This window comes from Hippopotamus amphibius, chromosome 2, assembly GCF_030028045.1.
Source record: "Hippopotamus amphibius kiboko isolate mHipAmp2 chromosome 2, mHipAmp2.hap2, whole genome shotgun sequence".
Lineage (NCBI taxonomy): Eukaryota > Metazoa > Chordata > Mammalia > Artiodactyla > Hippopotamidae > Hippopotamus > Hippopotamus amphibius.
This window is the reverse complement of record NC_080187.1, coordinates 40,121,015-40,138,676: the sequence shown is the minus strand read 5'-3', so window position 1 is coordinate 40,138,676 and position 17,662 is coordinate 40,121,015.

The window sequence follows — 17,662 nt, the reverse complement described above, 5'->3', positions numbered from 1 at the left end:
GGACATGGAAGCAACCTAAATGCCCATCAACAAATGAGTGGATAAAGAAGATGTGGCATATATATATACAATGGAATATTACTCAGCTATAAAAAGGAATGAAATGGAGCTATATGTAATGAGGTTGATAGACCTAGAGTCTGTCATATGAGCGAAGTAAGCCAGAAAGAGAAAAACAAATATTGTATGGTAACTCATATATATGGAATCTAAAAAAAAAGGTACTGACGAACCCAGTGACAGGACAAGAATAAGGATGCAGATGCAGAGAATGGACTAGAGGACATGGGTTTGGGGGGGCGGAGGGCGAAGGGGAAGCTGGGATGAAACGAGAGAGTAGCATAGACATATATATACTACCAACTGTAAAATAGATAGCTAGTAGGAAGTTGCTGTATAACAAAGGGAGATCAACTTGATGATGGGTGATGCCTTAGAGGGCCGGGACAGGGAGGGTAGAGGGGAGTTGCGGGAGGGAGGGAATATGGGGATACGTGTATAAATACAGCTGATTCACTTTGGTGTACCTCATAAGCTGGTACAAGAGTGTAAAGCAATTATATTCCAATAAAGAGCTTAAAAAAAAAGTTTTACTTGCAGTAGAACTCTTGATCACATATAGTTTTTTTTAATATTGTTCTGGTTTCATGATGTACAGTTTTTATGTTTGTTTGTTTTGTTTTGTTTTGTTTTCACCACACTGTGCAGCTTGCAGTATCTCAGTTACCTGACCAGGGATTGAACCTGCCCACAGCAGTGAAAGCCTGGAAGTCTAACCATTAGGCAACCAGGAAACTCCCTGTATAGTTGTGTTTAATTGGAAATTTTTTGGCATGAGGAGTAAGACAATGTTTTGAACTTTATTTTTCCTAAAATGGTTGGCCAGCTTTCTCAATATTATTTATAGTTTAATCCAACCTTTCTCCAATGATTTGAAATGACAACACTGTCATGTACTAAATTATTATTTAACTTTGAGTCTATTTCTGGGCTTTATTCTCTTCCATCAATCTGACTACAAATTCTAGCAAAAATGCCCTGTTGTTTTGCATCTAGTAGCTTTCTAATGGGTTTTAATATTTGATAGGCCAAGTCCTCTGCTTTACTCCTTATTTATGTATTTACTTTTTTGTGTGGCAGAGATTCTTTTTCCCCCACATTTTATTTTTCAAATATAATTTAGCACCATTGTTGTATCAAGTTTCAAAAAACATTGGTTGAGATTTTTATGTTGATTATATTAAGTTTATATTTATACATTATTTTGGAAGAATTTGCCATCTGCAGAACCATCCTTCTAAACTAAATCTAGTCTTCCCTCTAAGAACAGGAACAAGACAAGGGTGTCCACTCTCACCACTATTATTCAACATAGTTTTGGAAGTTTTAGCCACAGCAATCAGAGAAGAAAAAGAAATCAAAGGAATCCAAATTGGAAAAGAAGTAAAATTGTCACTCTTTGCAGATGACATGATATTATATATAGAAAACCGTAAAGACTCTACCAGAAAACTGCTAGCACTAATTGATGAGTTTAGTAAAGTAGCAGGATACAAAATTAATGCACAGAAATCTCTTGCATTCCTATACACTAACAACGGAAGAGCAGAAAGAGAAATTAAGGAAACTCTCCCATTCACCATTGCAACCAAAAGAATAAAATACCTAGGAATAAACCTGCCTAAGGAGGCAAAAGATCTGTATGCAGAAAACTTTAAGACATTGATGAAAGAAATCAAAGACGACACAAACAGATGGAGAGACATACCATGTTCCTGGATTGGAAGAATCAACATCGTGAAAATGTCTGTACTACCCAAAGCAATTTACAGATTCAATGCAATCCCGATCAAATTACCAATGGCATTTTTCACAGAACTAGAGCAAGAAATCTTACGATTTGTATGGAAACGCAAAAGACCCCGAATAGCCAAAGCAATCTTGAGAAGGAAAAATGGAGTTGGTGGAATCAGGCTTCCTGACTTCAAACTATACTACAAGGCCATAGTGATCAAGACAGTGTGGTACTGGCACAAAAATAGAAAGGAAGATCAATGGAATAGAATAGAGACCTCAGAAGTAAGCCCAAACACATATGGGCACCTTATCTTTGACAAAGGAGGCAGGAGTATGCAATGGAAAAAAGACAGCCTCTTCAATAAGTGGTGCTGGGAAAATTGGACAGCAACATGTAAAAGAATGAAATTAGAACACTTCCTAACACCATACACAAAAATAAACTCCAAATGGATTAAAGACCTACATGTAAGGCCACATACTATAAAACTCCTAGAGGAAAACATAGGCAGAACACTCTATGACATCCATCAAAGCAAGATCCTTTTGGACCCACCTCCTAGAATCATGGAAATAAAATCAAGAATAAACAAATGGGACCTCATGAAACTTAAAAGCTTTTGCACAGCAAAAGAAACCATAAACAAGACTAAAAGGCAACCCTCAGAATGGGAAAAAATAATTGCCTATGAAACAACGGACAAAGGATTAACCTCCAAAATATACAAGTAGCTCATGAAGCTTAATGCCAAAAAAGCAAATAACCCAATCCACAAATGGGCAGAAGACCTCAATAGACATTTCTCCAAAGAAGACATACAGATGGCCAACAAACACATGAAAAGATGCTCAACAGCACTAATCATCAGAGAAATGCAAGTCAAAGCCACAATGAGGTATCACCTCACACCAATCAGAATGGCCATCATCACAAAGTTTGGAAACCACAAATGTTGGAGAGGGTGTGGAGAAAAGGGAACTCTGCACTGTTGGTGGGACTGTAAGTTGGTACAGCCACTATGGAAAACAATTTGGAGATTCCTTAAAAAACTACAAATAGAACTACCATATGATCCAGTCATCCCACTCCTGGGCATATACCCAAAGAAAACCATAATCCAAAAAGAAACATGTACCGTAATGTTTATTGCAGCACTATTTACAATAGCCAGGACATGGAAGCAACCTAAATGCCCATCAACAAATGAATGGATACAGAAGATGTGGCATATATATACAATGGAATATTACTCAGCTATAAAAAGGGATGAGATGGAGCTATATGTAATGAGGTGGATAGAAGTACAATCTGTCATACAGAGTGAAGTAAGTCAGAAAGAGAAGGACAAATATTGTATGCTAACTCACATATACGGAATCTAAAAATGGTACTGATGAACTCAGTGACAAGAACAAGGAAGCAGATACAGAGAATGGACTGGAGAACTCGAGGTATGGGAGGGGGCGGGGGGTGAAGGGGAAACTGAGACGAAGCGAGAGAGTAGCACAGACATTTATATACTACCAACTGTAAAATAGTCAGTGGGAAGTTGTTGTATAGCAGGGGGAGTCCAGCTCAAGGATGGAGGATGCCTTGGAGGACTGGGGTGGGGAGGGTGGGGGGGACTCGAGGTGGGGGGGAGTCAGGGAAGGGAGGGAGTGTGGGGATATGTGTATGAAAACAGATGATTGAACCTGGTGTACCCCCAAAAAAATGAAAAAAATTAAAAAAAATAAAATAAAATAAATAAATCTAGTCTTATCATTATCCTGCTTAACAACCTGTCATAGCTCCCCCTAGAGGGAAAGTCATATTTTTTTGCATGTAACACATTATATATTTTGACCCCTGCATACCTTTCCTTGTGCTTTAGAGATTTAGAAAATACTAGATGACAGTACTTCAAAGAATATGGAGTAGTGTTTGAATCTCCAAGTTTGAGCAGTGGAGGAGGTGGGTAGCAGAGAATATACTGGCAGGTTGAAGATGCAATTTGGAAATCTGTATTTACCTCATTTGCAGTTGTGACTGGAGCCAGGAGCTCCTAAACTTGATTGCATTTTGGCCTGTAAGTCCATCCAGGGGAAGAGCATTGGTTCTAACCTACAAGCATTCCAAGCAAAAGTGCGTGATCATGGCTATCTTTCTTTTAAGTCTAGAGAAAGCTGTGACTTTCTAAAGTTTGGCTCCTGCCTCTTGACATTGAAGAAGAAAATTCCACTAACTACAAAATAAATAATCTGGCTCCTTTGTGTTTAGCCTGCGGTTTAATCTCTAAACCTTGGCCCCAGTAAAAGTTGCTGTTGACTCTTTTCATCTGTCCTCACCCTTCATTGTTCTCCGTGTTTCCCCATTCTCTGCCATGTACGAATCTGGTGGAGGAGATCTGGGTCAGTGATAGTGGGTGAGCAAGAAGGAAATGAAGGAACAGAGAGAAACATTAAGAAAACTGAGTTGGCAATGTTAAAACTTGCTGAGAGGAGACTTAACTGCCTTTTTAAAATTTAATTTTTTAAGTTAAAAAAATATTTTTTAGTTAATTAAATTTTGAGACATTATAACATGTAAAAATTCAAATGGGGGTGGGATGTAGATTATGATTTTTCAGACATCCCGCCAGATCTGGATACTCGCAGTGTACTTGTTTATATAAACCATGTTAGCTGGAAAATCTTATAAAAATTCGGTCACAGTATTTGACAATTGGATTTCGTGGTTATCTTGTTAAAGTTGGGATATAAAATCAACACCCTCATTGCTTTTAGCATTGGGAGAAGGGCAATTGCATGGGTCTTTGAACTCTAGAGATTTTGTTTTGGTCAATTGTTTTAGGTTTCCCTCCAAATAATCTTATTGGAGAGATGCTTAAATGGTACAGTAGATTAGCTTGTGTTTTTTTCTGCCTTCATTTTTTTTTTGCCTTTTGTTTACTGAAGTTGATAATGATATTGGGTAGTAAAGTAATAAGCTGATGAACAGAGCAAAAACAGGAATAGGAGAGGATGCATGCCATTTATAAACTGGGTCATCACCATTAAATAATCAAAAGCTTGGTATCGTAGTCCATATAAGTTGAAACTGAATTGCTAGAAGACAAAATAATGCCAAAAAGTTTAGCGACTTTCACTTCCAATGTGTGTTGTTCTCTGGATGTCCTACGTGTTTTTCTGCAAAGAAGATACTCCTGCTTATCGTTACTTCTAAGATCAAGTTGTGAAGCCATAAATATATTAACTGCTAGAGGAACTGACATATTTTTGAGAATGATCTTTCAGAAGTCCAGAACGTCTATTTAAAACTAATGGAAACATGGTTATAATTTGTCAATTATTAAACAGAGCAAGTAAAGGAAGAAATATAGAGAGCATGTATAATACAGTTTTTAACCTTAGGAAATGTTGTACATGGACCATAAGTCTAGTTTCCCCTTTTGAGTGCAGAAGCTTAGTCATATAAGCAGGAATTAAAAAAAAGTTTAAGCCATTTGGCCTTTCCAAGATCACGAATTATAGAGCTAGGGGTTCAAGGACAATGATTGCCCATACAACCCTGCAGGGAGTTGAATTGAGCTCAGTTTGAGGTCACAGCAGGGCAGCAAGGACAGAAAGTAATGAGATGTCTGGGCAGTAGGGTAGCTCATCAGCTGCTCATCTGAGAAATCCTGGTGCATGGAAGGGACGGATGTGACTCATTGATTCAACTTGAAGCAGGAACAATGGTGAACAAGGAAGAGGACCAAAGAATAACTCAAGATGGTGGGAGACAGCTGAGATAAAAAGCAGTCTTTACAGATGGCCTTATTTAACCAGAGCTAAGAGTTAGAAATGTACATTTATCTGCCATTTGTCCACTGATTTGAAGGGAATTTCATGCAGTAGAACCAGCGGATGCACAGACACATTAATATGTTATGTCCTTCGCATAGGGAAGAAGCAAAGTTATCAAACATTATAGAACTTATATTCAAATGTAGACACTTCTCTTTTTTTCCATTAATAAAAGAACATTTCAGATATACACAGAAATAAACACGACCCTCATGTACCCATTGCCCACTTTCACCAATTTTCAGTTATACCTTTCTTGGAGGAAATTCTTTTTGATGAAGGAAGTTGGCATGAGAAGAGACCTGGAAACACACACTGAAGAGGGGGAAGCAAAGGCCCATGTTGTCAGCAGGGCTCCCTGGATCCCTCCAGAGTGACATTATTACAGCATTACTGCATTACTTGTTAAATGAAAGGTATTAGCTCTGTGAATAATCAGGTAATCAAAAAGTAGTTACTGCTTTGACTTTTTATTACAAGTTCTTCAGCCACTTACATTTAAAAAATTTTAAATATATCATTATTTTAAACACACATCATTATTTTAATTATATCCAATTAAATATACCTGCATCTCCTCAGCATGCATCATTATGTACTTTACTAAAAAAGCACTTCGAATCAGATTGCATACCAACGTTCTTTATTATAATTTATGTGCACATATCTGAAGCAGATTTATACATTTTGGAGGTCAATTATCAAGAAGTTTGTTTAGACTTTCAGTAAATGTGAAACTTAAACTTCAATTCACTTTGGTATTTATAATTTGATGGTATTATGTTATTGTCCTGTAAGACACCATTTTGTCTTTTTATCTAAGGAAAGTATGGGTACATGAAGAGAAGTCACTACAGTTACGAGAACCATTTGTGCTCAAGTCCTTGCATTTTGTCATCTCTTTTGGTCCCGCCTTGAAACTCACTCTTGGATTCTGCCAGGTAGCTGACTCAAAGATTGCTTGTGGACTCAGTCCCTATCATATGAAAATAATATTGCTGTTATAGGAATATAAGAAAATATAGCCTTTAGTGATTGCTTTTAGCTCCTGTTAAATAATCTTAGCTCTTTTTGCGCAGTGTCTGTTACTTTTTCTATCTGCTTTTGCATCACTCAGAGCTGGCTGTAAGAAAATCTTACTTCTGGTGTTTGACATGCAATGGAGTAGTGCAAAGATCCTTAAACTAGAATTCAACATGTAGTTCTTATAGTCTAGCCAGCTCTCTGCTATCAACTGCTATCCCACCCCTCTGGCTGTTTGAAACAAACTGATCCACTAAATAAACTCACAAGGAAAGTCCTAATCTCTAGAGTTGTTGGAGGCAGCCAGTGGGTCCAGTTTGATGCCGATGTCTTGATGAGTTCTCATAGTCTAGATAACTAATCTTGAATCTTTACCTTTCCCCAACCTGTATCCCCTGGTTTGGGCATATTTCTTTACTTCCTCCAGTAAATGAACAAAGACTTTCCTACCTGGTTTCTGGATTAACTCATATCTCAAGCCCTGGCATCTCTTGTTTTCTCAAGGGAGGCTGCCTGTTGTCAGAGCAGCTCTGCATTGTTCCCCACTCCCTCCTTTATTTTTTTAATTTTAAAAATTATTTTATTTATTTGGCTGCATTGGGTCTTAGTTGTGGCATCCGGGATCTTTAGTTACGGCATGTGGGATTTTTGTTGCAGCATGCGGGATCTAGTTCCCTGAGCAGGGATTGAACTGGGGCCCCCTGCACTGGGAGCGCCGAGTCTTAACCACTGGATCACCAGGGAAGTCCCCCTCACCTCCCTGCTTTAAATGGAGGTTAGGTGTTGGAAACTGAATTCCTCTGTGACCTTAAGGTATCAGTTATGTTCTCTAATCTCAATTTCATCCCAACTGAGGGATTTGGGACTAGGTCATCTCTAGTGGTCCTTTCATTGTTAACATTCTATTTTGTTTGTGATATTTGCCCTATTTTTAAATATTACCTAATTATGTATGATTATATTCTCACTGTAAAAGTTTTCCACAGTACACAAATATACAGAAAATGGCTGTAGAGTCCCCTTAATTCATTGCCCTCCCCACTCCCTTTTATAGCCAAAGATAACTACCCATATAACATTACTTGATGAATTTGTCTAATAAAACTTTATCATACAAAGTTGCTTCTTTGTGGCCTTTTAGCAGCTATGATTTTTACATTCTATTTTGGATACTGTTAGTCATTCAAGAGGTTGTGCTGGTGGGAAATGATGTGGGTGATCTAAAAGGCACAAATTTTCAGCAGAAGATTGGAAATATGAAAAATGAATTTTTCTTGGTTTGAATATGGTTCTGTGAAGTTAGTTCTCTCCCTTTCCAATGACAAGGAAATGTGAGAGGAAGGAGATGATGGTAGAAAGAGTAGAGAGGGGGGAAAAATGTTCTCTGTCATCTTACAGATTTCAGTGTGTAAAACTAGTCATTCAGAGACTTAATTTCCTTCTTCACAATAGCCCATGAAACTTATATGGTGAAAAGTATTTTTTGGATTAAGTTTTGTGATCCCAGTGACTAAGTTTTCCATTGACTAGAGTAATGAGAACAGAGATTGGGGGAAAATTCTATGTAAATATATGTTTCTTTCAAAGAATGCTATTAAATGATAAAATATGACAATTTCTAGTGGCAAATTATTGTATTAACAACAGAGTACTTCACTGCAAAATTTAAAGAAATAGAAATACATTGGTATGCTCTGGTTCCCTTGTTAGTAGAAATTACCTATTGTCAATAGCTAATTATTTGAACAACAGTACTATTGTAGAAAACAATTTTTACCTCCCTGAATCAGACCCCTTCTAGAGTGAATATAGTTTCAAGACTTTTTAGAAAGTGATCAGAGTGGCATATAAAGCTCTTGCAATTTCCTTCCTATTGTTAAGCTCTTCTAAGACAGTACTTAGAATTCATTCTACGTACGAGTTTATAAGAATGAATTCTATTTTCAGTTTCATTTTCTTTGCCCCATGCAAAATTAGAGGGGAAAAAAAAGACAATTCCTATATATATTAAACATCAACTTCAATAGTTTTTTTCCCAAGCAGGACAATTTAACACATTTCTTCCATTTTTTAAAAAAAAATCAGTGACTATTACATAATGCTAAAATACTAAAGATTATCTATTGCTGAAAGCAAACAATTTTGCACCTCAAATTCTATACTCAAGCAAATTTGTGTTCCAGTAAGAGGACAAAATAAAGATATTTTTGTATATGACCACCAACCGTCTTTGAAAGTGATCCTCAAAATATATTGCTATAAAACAACAAGAAAACTAAAATGAATACAGCAATGAAAAAGATGTGGGCCAAAAAACATTGAAGTTATAGCTGAGTCTAAAGAACTGTTGGCACATAATATGGAAGCAGTTGTTAATAATATGGCACTGAAATCCCAGCCTGTACGTAGTAGATGTGGGAATACAGGGATTAGAGAATAGGAAACAAAGTTGGGACCAGAATTAAAGGTGTTTTAAGAGTCTTGCCTTGACCAGGAGGATGATAGAGATACTGATTATTTCTAGATATTGGTAAGAAACATACATTAAAATGTGAATATTAAAATGTCAAGGCAATCCTTAAGAATAATAAAAGGCTAATACATATTTTTTAAACATTTTAAAAGGAAGGGGAAAATGGAACAATGATATTTGAAAATGACACCCAAGTTTGTCGATGCACCAGTGATTTGGGGAGTGATTAAGATGGTACAGGCAGGGATTTGAGCATGAAATGAGGGTGGGTGCACAAATTGACTCTACCACTTCTAGCAGTGTAAACTTGAAAAATTTTACTTAACTTTTTTGAACCTCATTTCTCTCATAAAATTATAACACAACTCTAAGTTGTTTAAAAATAAAATAAGCTGATATAAGAAATATCTTTATCATTATGATTATTTGCTGTACAATATTAAATCCCTCTTCAGAAAATTTCAAAAAAAATTAAGTGAAAAAAGGGCAGAAAACAAAAAAGAAACTGAATGCAAAAGAAAGATAAATAGAAAACATAAAAATAGCTGTTCATAAATGTCAAACATGTAAGTAGTCACATTAAGTGTACTTAATGTTATTTAATGGCTTAAATTCTCCTTTACAACACAGACTTTAATACTGGGTAAAGAAAAAAATCAACTTTGTGCTGTTAAGACATGTGACATCCCCAGAGAAAAACAATACAAAAAGTTTGACAAGAATATGAAATAATCACGAAACTGCATGCAGGACAAAGTTATAAAATATAAAGCAAAGCAAAGAGAAAAAAATAATAAAAATACAAAGAGAAATGCATAACCCACAATCATAGTGGGAGAATTTAATACAACTTTCTCAAAAATGAATAAATCCAAGAGACAGAATTTTAAAACATATTTAATAATCCTGCTGTAACATATATAATTTACACATTTTAAATATTTATAAACTTCATCAAATAGAAAATGTACACTATTTTTGAACATCCATGTGTTAGTCTACTAGGAAAACCCCCACAAATTCTAAAGAGCAGAAATCATAGTTCATATGCCCTGAACAAAATACAGTAAAAGTAAATAGTAACAATAAGACTCCTCTACCCCTAATCTACCCATTTCCAAAAATAAAAAAATACACTTATCTAAATAACTTTTGGTTTAAAAAGGAAATAAAAACAGAAACTATTAACCATTTACACATAAACAAAAATGAAAGCTCTACCAATCAACATTTGTTGACTATGGCTAAAGCAGCACTTAGAGAAAATTTTATAGCCTTAATTCACTTATTAGAAAATAAGAAGGCATTAAAAAAACTCAGTAATTGTGAAAAGCAGCAGTAAAATAAATAAGAATGTACAAGAATGAAGATAATAAATTAATGACATAGAAACAGAAAAAAATAGACTTGTCTTATAAATTTGAAAACTACTTCTTTGAAGTGGGGTGTGAAGTAGACAAAACCTCTGATAGGTCTGATCAAGAAAAAAGAGGAAAGCTGCAAATACAGTTTAGAAACAAGAGAGAAGACTTTACAGATTCAGAGGAAAGTGAAAAAAAAAGTATAAGGTCTTTGACTTTGAAATAAGTTCAAAATCTATTTGAAAAGGGATACCTTTTATAGGAAAATATAAATTACTAATATCATTTCAAGGGGCGGTAGAAAACCGAAAGAGAACAATAATCATAGAAGAAATTGACAAGGTAATAAAAAAATCTACTCCCCAAAAGATACCCTTGACTATTTTTTGGGCTTTAAACTGTCAAATATTTAAAAACTAGTTAGTCCCTACTATAAATAAATAGAAGGAAATAACCCCAATTAAATTATCATTCTGTATAGTTGAGTTACCAAAACCATCAATGACTGCACACACATACAAAATGACCACTTTCGTCCAATCTGCCTTATGAACATAAATATAGAACTCCACATAAAATATTATCAAATTGAATTCATTACCAAATAGTATTAATCCCAGGAATGCAATAATGGTTGAACACTAGGATATCTATTAATGTATTTTACTCTGTTAAAGAGATAGAGGGAAACCATTGGTGCATCTCAATAGTGCGAAAAACATATATGTCAAAACCTATGTGTGATTTAAAATAATCAATACAAAATGACTTCTAGGCTAGAGCAGGAAACTTCATTAACTTGTTAGGGCGTATCGACCAGAAATCTAAAGTAAACACAAAATTGTATGGTAAAACAGAGCATACAATTGAAAGTAGGAACAAGGCAAGGAAGCTTGTTATCACTACCCCACTCAAAATTATAGTGAAGGTCCTAGCTGAAGCTTTTAGGTAAGAATAAGAAATAGTATGAGAAGAAATGAGTGTGATTTGGGGAAGGAAAAGACAAAATGTTTCACTGTATTATATAATCTGTTCTCAAAATCCAAAAGAATCAACTGAAAAACATTAGAACTCTTTCGAGTGTTTAGTAACTATTACAAATACCAGTTTGTAAAAACCAAAGCTTATCTGGATCTCCATTTAAGTAATCAGAAAGCATCATAAAAACACCTCATGCACAAAAACAACAAAAACGATTATGAAATGTACAGACGTATGTGAAGAAAATATAATATTTGATGGTCATAGAAACTCTTTAAAATTAAGAGAAACACTGTGTTTTTAAATTTGGGATCACTTGGTATTTAAAAGACATCAGTTCTCTCTAGTTAATCTGTAAATTCAGTGCAGTCCCAATCATGATTCCAGCAGGATTTTTTGTGTAATTAGATACACTGATTAAAAAAAAATGAGGACATTTTGCATTTGTCTTCATTTTATTGTTATTCTTTATATCTCACATATTTTAAAATTAATATTTATCTCTTTGATGTGTAGCAAGAGCTTTAAAAGAAAGAGAGAATATACAGTATTAGCTATGAAGATCTTGAAAAAGAACAATGAAGGAGGACTTGTTCTACCAGATATCAAAACATGACCTGCAGCCATCATAGTTGAAATAGTGTTGAAATGACCGGAGACAAGATAGATAAACTGCCATAGACATTAGAGTGTTCTAAGCGCAGTGTGGGTATTTACTATACAGAAAAGTTCACATTTCAGATCAGAGAGCAAAATGTGGACTATTTAATAAATGCAAGTGTCAATTGATAGTTATTGTGGCAGGACCTATTGAAATGAAAACCAGACATTTCTTTCAATTCAGCATTTCTACCATGTGCACAAAATAATACACACATGGATGTTTATGGCGTTGTTGATTATAATAGCCCCAAAGAGGAAATGACCTAAATGTCCATCAGTAGGAGAATCTGTAATATTTACGGACCATTCATATTCTTGAAGGCTAAGTGGCAGTTTAAAAGAATGAAGTAGAGTTCTGTCGACTAACCTGAGAAAAACTTTCAAACATAATATTAAAAAAATAATAATAAAGTGACAAAATCATGTACAAAGTATATATATACACATAAATATTTTAGTATATATATTTAATTATACTTAAATATATATAATAAATATTTATATACTTATATATAGCAGGAAAGATATATATCTCATAGAAAAAGAACTAGAAAGATACACACTAAACTGTAAAGATAATCCTTCTGGAAATGGGAGAAGGAAGATTGTGGGGGGTGGAGGATGTACTTTCCTTGCTGATATTTATGTATAAACTTGTAGGTAATTTGAAATGTTTATCGTATTCCTTGTATTTTAAAAACTTCTCAGTGACAGGGCAAGAATAAAGATGCAGATGTAGAGAACGGACTTGAGGACACAGGGTGGGGGGCAAAGGGGAAGCTGGGAGGAAGTGAGAGAGTAGCATTGACATATATACACTACCAAATGTAAAATAGATAGCTAGTGGGAAGCTGCTGCATAACACAGGGAGATCAGCTTGATGCTTGGTGATGACCTAGAGGGGTGGGATAGGGAGGGTGGGAGGGAGGCTCAAGAGGGAGGGGATATAGGTATATATGTGTAAACACAGCTGAGTCACTTTGTTGTACAGTGGAAACTAGCACAACAGTGTAAAGCAATTATATTCCAATAAAGAGCTTAAAAAAACTTCTTTCACATTTCTAATTTTTAAAAGGGAAAAGTCATGCGTTCACTAGTTTATATTTGGTACATTTTGTAGATACCATTACAAAAGATAAATACGTTATTCTGTTTTTATTATGTGTTATGCTCACTGTTTTTCACTTGAGAATCTTCGTTAGCAGCGGGTGTGTATGTGGAACATGGCTCCTCAGGCAGCGCCAGCGAGGCAGCGCCTTCTCAGCCCAGGACCACTCCGGTTGCTTTGCCTGGAAGAACACGTACCCCACGACAAAGTGGAGGCGGGAGTGCACAGCACCTTGCCCTGGTGCTTTTGTGGACCTCTCTGGACTACTGAGCAGAAATTCCTTTGCCGTGAAGGTCAGTCCAGTGCTCTTTTGTGTGTGGCAGTTGAAAGACGCTGGAACCAAGAGCCTCTCTGAGTTTCATGTGGCGAGAATCACATCTCTTTGCCCTTCCATGTTTGCAAGATCTGTCTTTCAGAGAAGGAAGTCAGATCATCTGAAATAACTTGCTGCACAACTACCAGGTTGGTTATCCATGCTTTGCACTCTTTCCTCGGATGGGAACAAATTTAAACGGACCAGTATACAAGTCCCAAGCCAAATTCTCTGTTTCTCTCTCTCTCTTGCTCTCTCTCTCTCCCTCAAGATACGCATTTTCAAGTGCCTGTTTCCTATTTTACATCACATCCATTTCTGTCCACAAGTCTTAAACCAAATAGTAATTCAACTTAAGATTTGTCAATATGACAAAGCTTTAAAAAAAAGCCCTCTGCCATTCCTGTCCTTTAGAAGAACATCCTGTGTTAGAGCAGAGAGATGCAACAGAAAGGCAGCGGCACTGGGAATCAGAAAATTGTGTTTGAGGCCTGCCTTCCAGAACCTTTTGCAAGTCACATAACTTCTTCTAGGCCTCCCTTTTGTCAGTTGTAAAACGGAGAGATTGGGAAAAAACAGGGAGAAACTGGGCTGAGGGGAGACAGGGAGAAGAATATAGGCAACAAAGTTAAAGGGCTTTGGAAGGTATCAAGCAACAGGCCAGCATAAGACTTTATACAGGCCCATTGCTCCCCTTGTTACACACACACACACACACACAGAGTTTGAATTTCCGGTCTCTTTCATTTATGTTCCCTTTAAAGTAGGTGTTTGAATCCCTTCTCACACATGCAGCTCAGTTTTTTTTTTGTCACATGTACCCATTGATCTCACCAGCACCTGAGGCCTTGGATTTATTTCTACCTTTCTGGCAGCACCTGCTTTCTCCCAGAGGTGCAATTAGCTCAGTGTGTGTCAAAAGCACAGCGTGTTCCCTTTTTGTTAACTTAACCTTTGTGTTGTTTTTAAAAAATCAGATTTGAAAGAACAGGGACCCTAGAAAACCTGTGATATGTAAATATTTAGCCAGGTAGATAGGGATAGTAAGCATTTTCTCTCTTAACACAAAACATGATTTTATTTGCTAAAGCTGTAATCTTGTTTGGTAATCCATCAGTTTATTATCAGCTATGTGGTGAGACATGATGCCACAGGGAGATAATCAAGAACCTTTACCTGATAGGACAGGGTTGATTACAGTGACTGGAGGAGGGGAATCTTCTGGAGGGGATTATGTTAAACATAGGCTTTCTATTTACAGTTGATTTCCTCCCAGCGCTTTAACCATTCCCTCCCTGCCTAGGTAAGTAGGTCATCTGAAAACCACCAAAGAACAGGAGTCTTTGCAGGTATAGAACAAGGAAACCTGTGTCTTTACCAGGTCCCATCTGTCCTTGTTTCATGCTCAGTGCATTTCTGAATCAAAGGGAAAAAGAGAGATGGAGATGCTCCATTGAAGTCAGCATTTAAAAAACAAATCAAAACCAAAAAAGTCCAGTTTGAAAATAGAACAGGAAATTCTTCCACCCCATAGGTAACATCAGCATCCAAGCTCGGAATATAAAATTCAGTAAACTAGACTACTAAACTGAAATTTTAATATAACATTGATCTGTAGGCCTCTCGAGGATGTAATCTGTGGTTTCCGAACCAGAAGCAACACCCCTATAGGGTATCCTTAGAGACCATCCTGACCAGGTCAGTTGGAATGTACAACCCCAGGGGGCAGAGAGATTACCAGGGGAATGGTTCTCCTAGAGTTGTGGGAAAAGGCAAGGCTGCTGGTCCCTGGTGGGAGGTGGAGAAGTATTTCTTTGCAACGCTCATCTCCGACTACCCCATTCTTCTCTGCCTTGAATTTCTCTCTTCAGGATTATCCACCATGCAGAATGTCTCTACTTGAAAAATTTCAGGTCAAAGGCCTGTGAGGTTACTTCATTGATTTCTAGCTACTGAAAATAGAGGCTATATGGTTCTACAGCCCTCTGCAATGAGAGTGTATTCTCATGAATTATCTCACTCGAGTCTTTACTGAGACAAGCAGGTGAGGAAACTGAGTTTCAAAGAATTGAAGTATCTTGCCCAACTTTACACAGTTGGTGATTTCTTTTGTTCCTTTCTTATCTTCTCCCTTTTCTCCTTTTCTTTCTTCTTGAAAGACATTCTCTTAAGAATGTCAACTCTGGAGCCAGATACTTGGTTTTAAATCCTTGACTCTGCATGACCTTGGGCAAGTTACTTGTTTTGGGCATGCCTTGGTCCTCACCAGGAAAATGAGGATAATAGTATCATTTACTTCATAGGGTTACTGGGAGGATAAAACTGGTTGATACAAGTATAGCATTTAGAATAGCGTCTGGCAGATAGTAAACATTCAGTAAGATTTAGTTATTTTTGCTACTGCTGTTGATGCTTCCTTCCACTGCCCGCTTTGTCCTTTTATCAAACATTAATTGAATGTCTTCTCTCTGACAGGCATTGTGCTAGGCTGGGGAAATGAGTAAGAGGTTGTCCCTTTTCCATGAGACAAGTGAAAAACCACCCAAGTAATGGATGAAGCAGGCTTTGGTTTTCCCTTTGCGCCCAAAAGGCCCCTCAAGTATTCCTAACATAATCACATCTTACTACCGTATTTTGTAAATGAGAGAACAGCCTCCCTTTCATCCTCCTGCCAGGTAGAAGCACACAGCAGCTCATTGCTGGTGACAGTCAGAGAATGAGATAATTACTCCTCTACATTTTTAGAATCCTGCTCAAACTGTTAGTGCAGAAAGGGATGCTGTATTTTGTATAGTTCGCATTTGGTGTAGAGGCCTGAAGCTGAGGTGTCCCGCTCTGGTTTTCCTTGTTTCTGGAGGAGCTGCTTTAGCATGTCACTTCATCTCTCTGAGACTTGGGCTTCTCTTTTTTAAAATGGGGATAATAATATATATTGGGTTGGCCAGAAAGTTTGTTTGGGTTTTTTCTGTAATGTCTTATGGGAAAAACTGAACGAACTCTTTAGCCAACCCAATAAATGACTAGGACAGTGGTGAAGATTCAGTGAGAAAATATATATATTTGAGCCCTTTGTGGACCTTAAAGCTTTATGCTAATGTTAGTTCTCTGGATTAAAAAAAATGTTTCAGGGTGCTTGTATTTTGTAATTTTGGTAACTTGATAGAAAAAAGTAAGCATTTTTTCTTCTAATCCCAGCTCTCTACTTATGTCAAGGCCTTGAGCAAAGCGCTTGCAAACCCTGCTTTTACTGCCCTGCTTGGTAAAGTGAGAAGTGGTCTTTCTCCCTCTCCCTCTCCCTCATCCCCTCTTTCTCTCTCTCCTTCTCTCCATCAGTTCCTCTTCTTTCAGATGTACAGATTAATTGGATGGCGTCTGTGCTGTCTGCCAGGAAGATGGAAAGTGTGAAGCATCATCTGGATGGGTTTGGGAAGCACTAGATTCTCCTTCCTCTGCTTTTGACAAACAGAGTGACAGCCCATCACTGTGTTTAAACAAGTTAATATGTATGTTCCTTGACATAAGGAAGCGCTCTAATCGTGAAATACAGCTTGCATGTCATTTGGTTTTGAGCTTTTATTGAGTACTACTAATCTTGACATATTTTGGTTGGCACCACATTCTTGGTGTAGTGGGTTAGCGTTGAATAGTTTGCAGACTCTGTGAAACAAAATCCTCATTTAATGGTTTAGTTTGGCTACATTTTGAAAATACACAAAAACATAATGTGCTTCTATTTTATAGGGATTTTTTTTTTTCAACTTGTGGCTTTGGTTTGGTTTTGGTTTTTTTTTTTTTCTTTCTGTCTCTCCGTCTCTCTCTGTTTGTCTGTGTCTCTCTTTTCATGTTCCAACTGCAGCAACCTACAAAGAAAGCTCCAGAGAGCAACGAGCTTGTGCACTGACTGAACTGCAAGCAGGAGAATCCTCTTTGTACTCCTCGGTGTCAAGGATGTGTTTACACCCTGGCCTAACGCTCTGAACCTTTGCGTGAGTTCAGGCATTCAGAACATCTGAAGGCCACCATGTAGTGGAGTGACAGGTCTGAAGCTCCCCAGTAGAAGCACCTGGGCTAAATGTGCCGTAAGACTTCAGTCAACACCAGCCCCCAAAGTCACT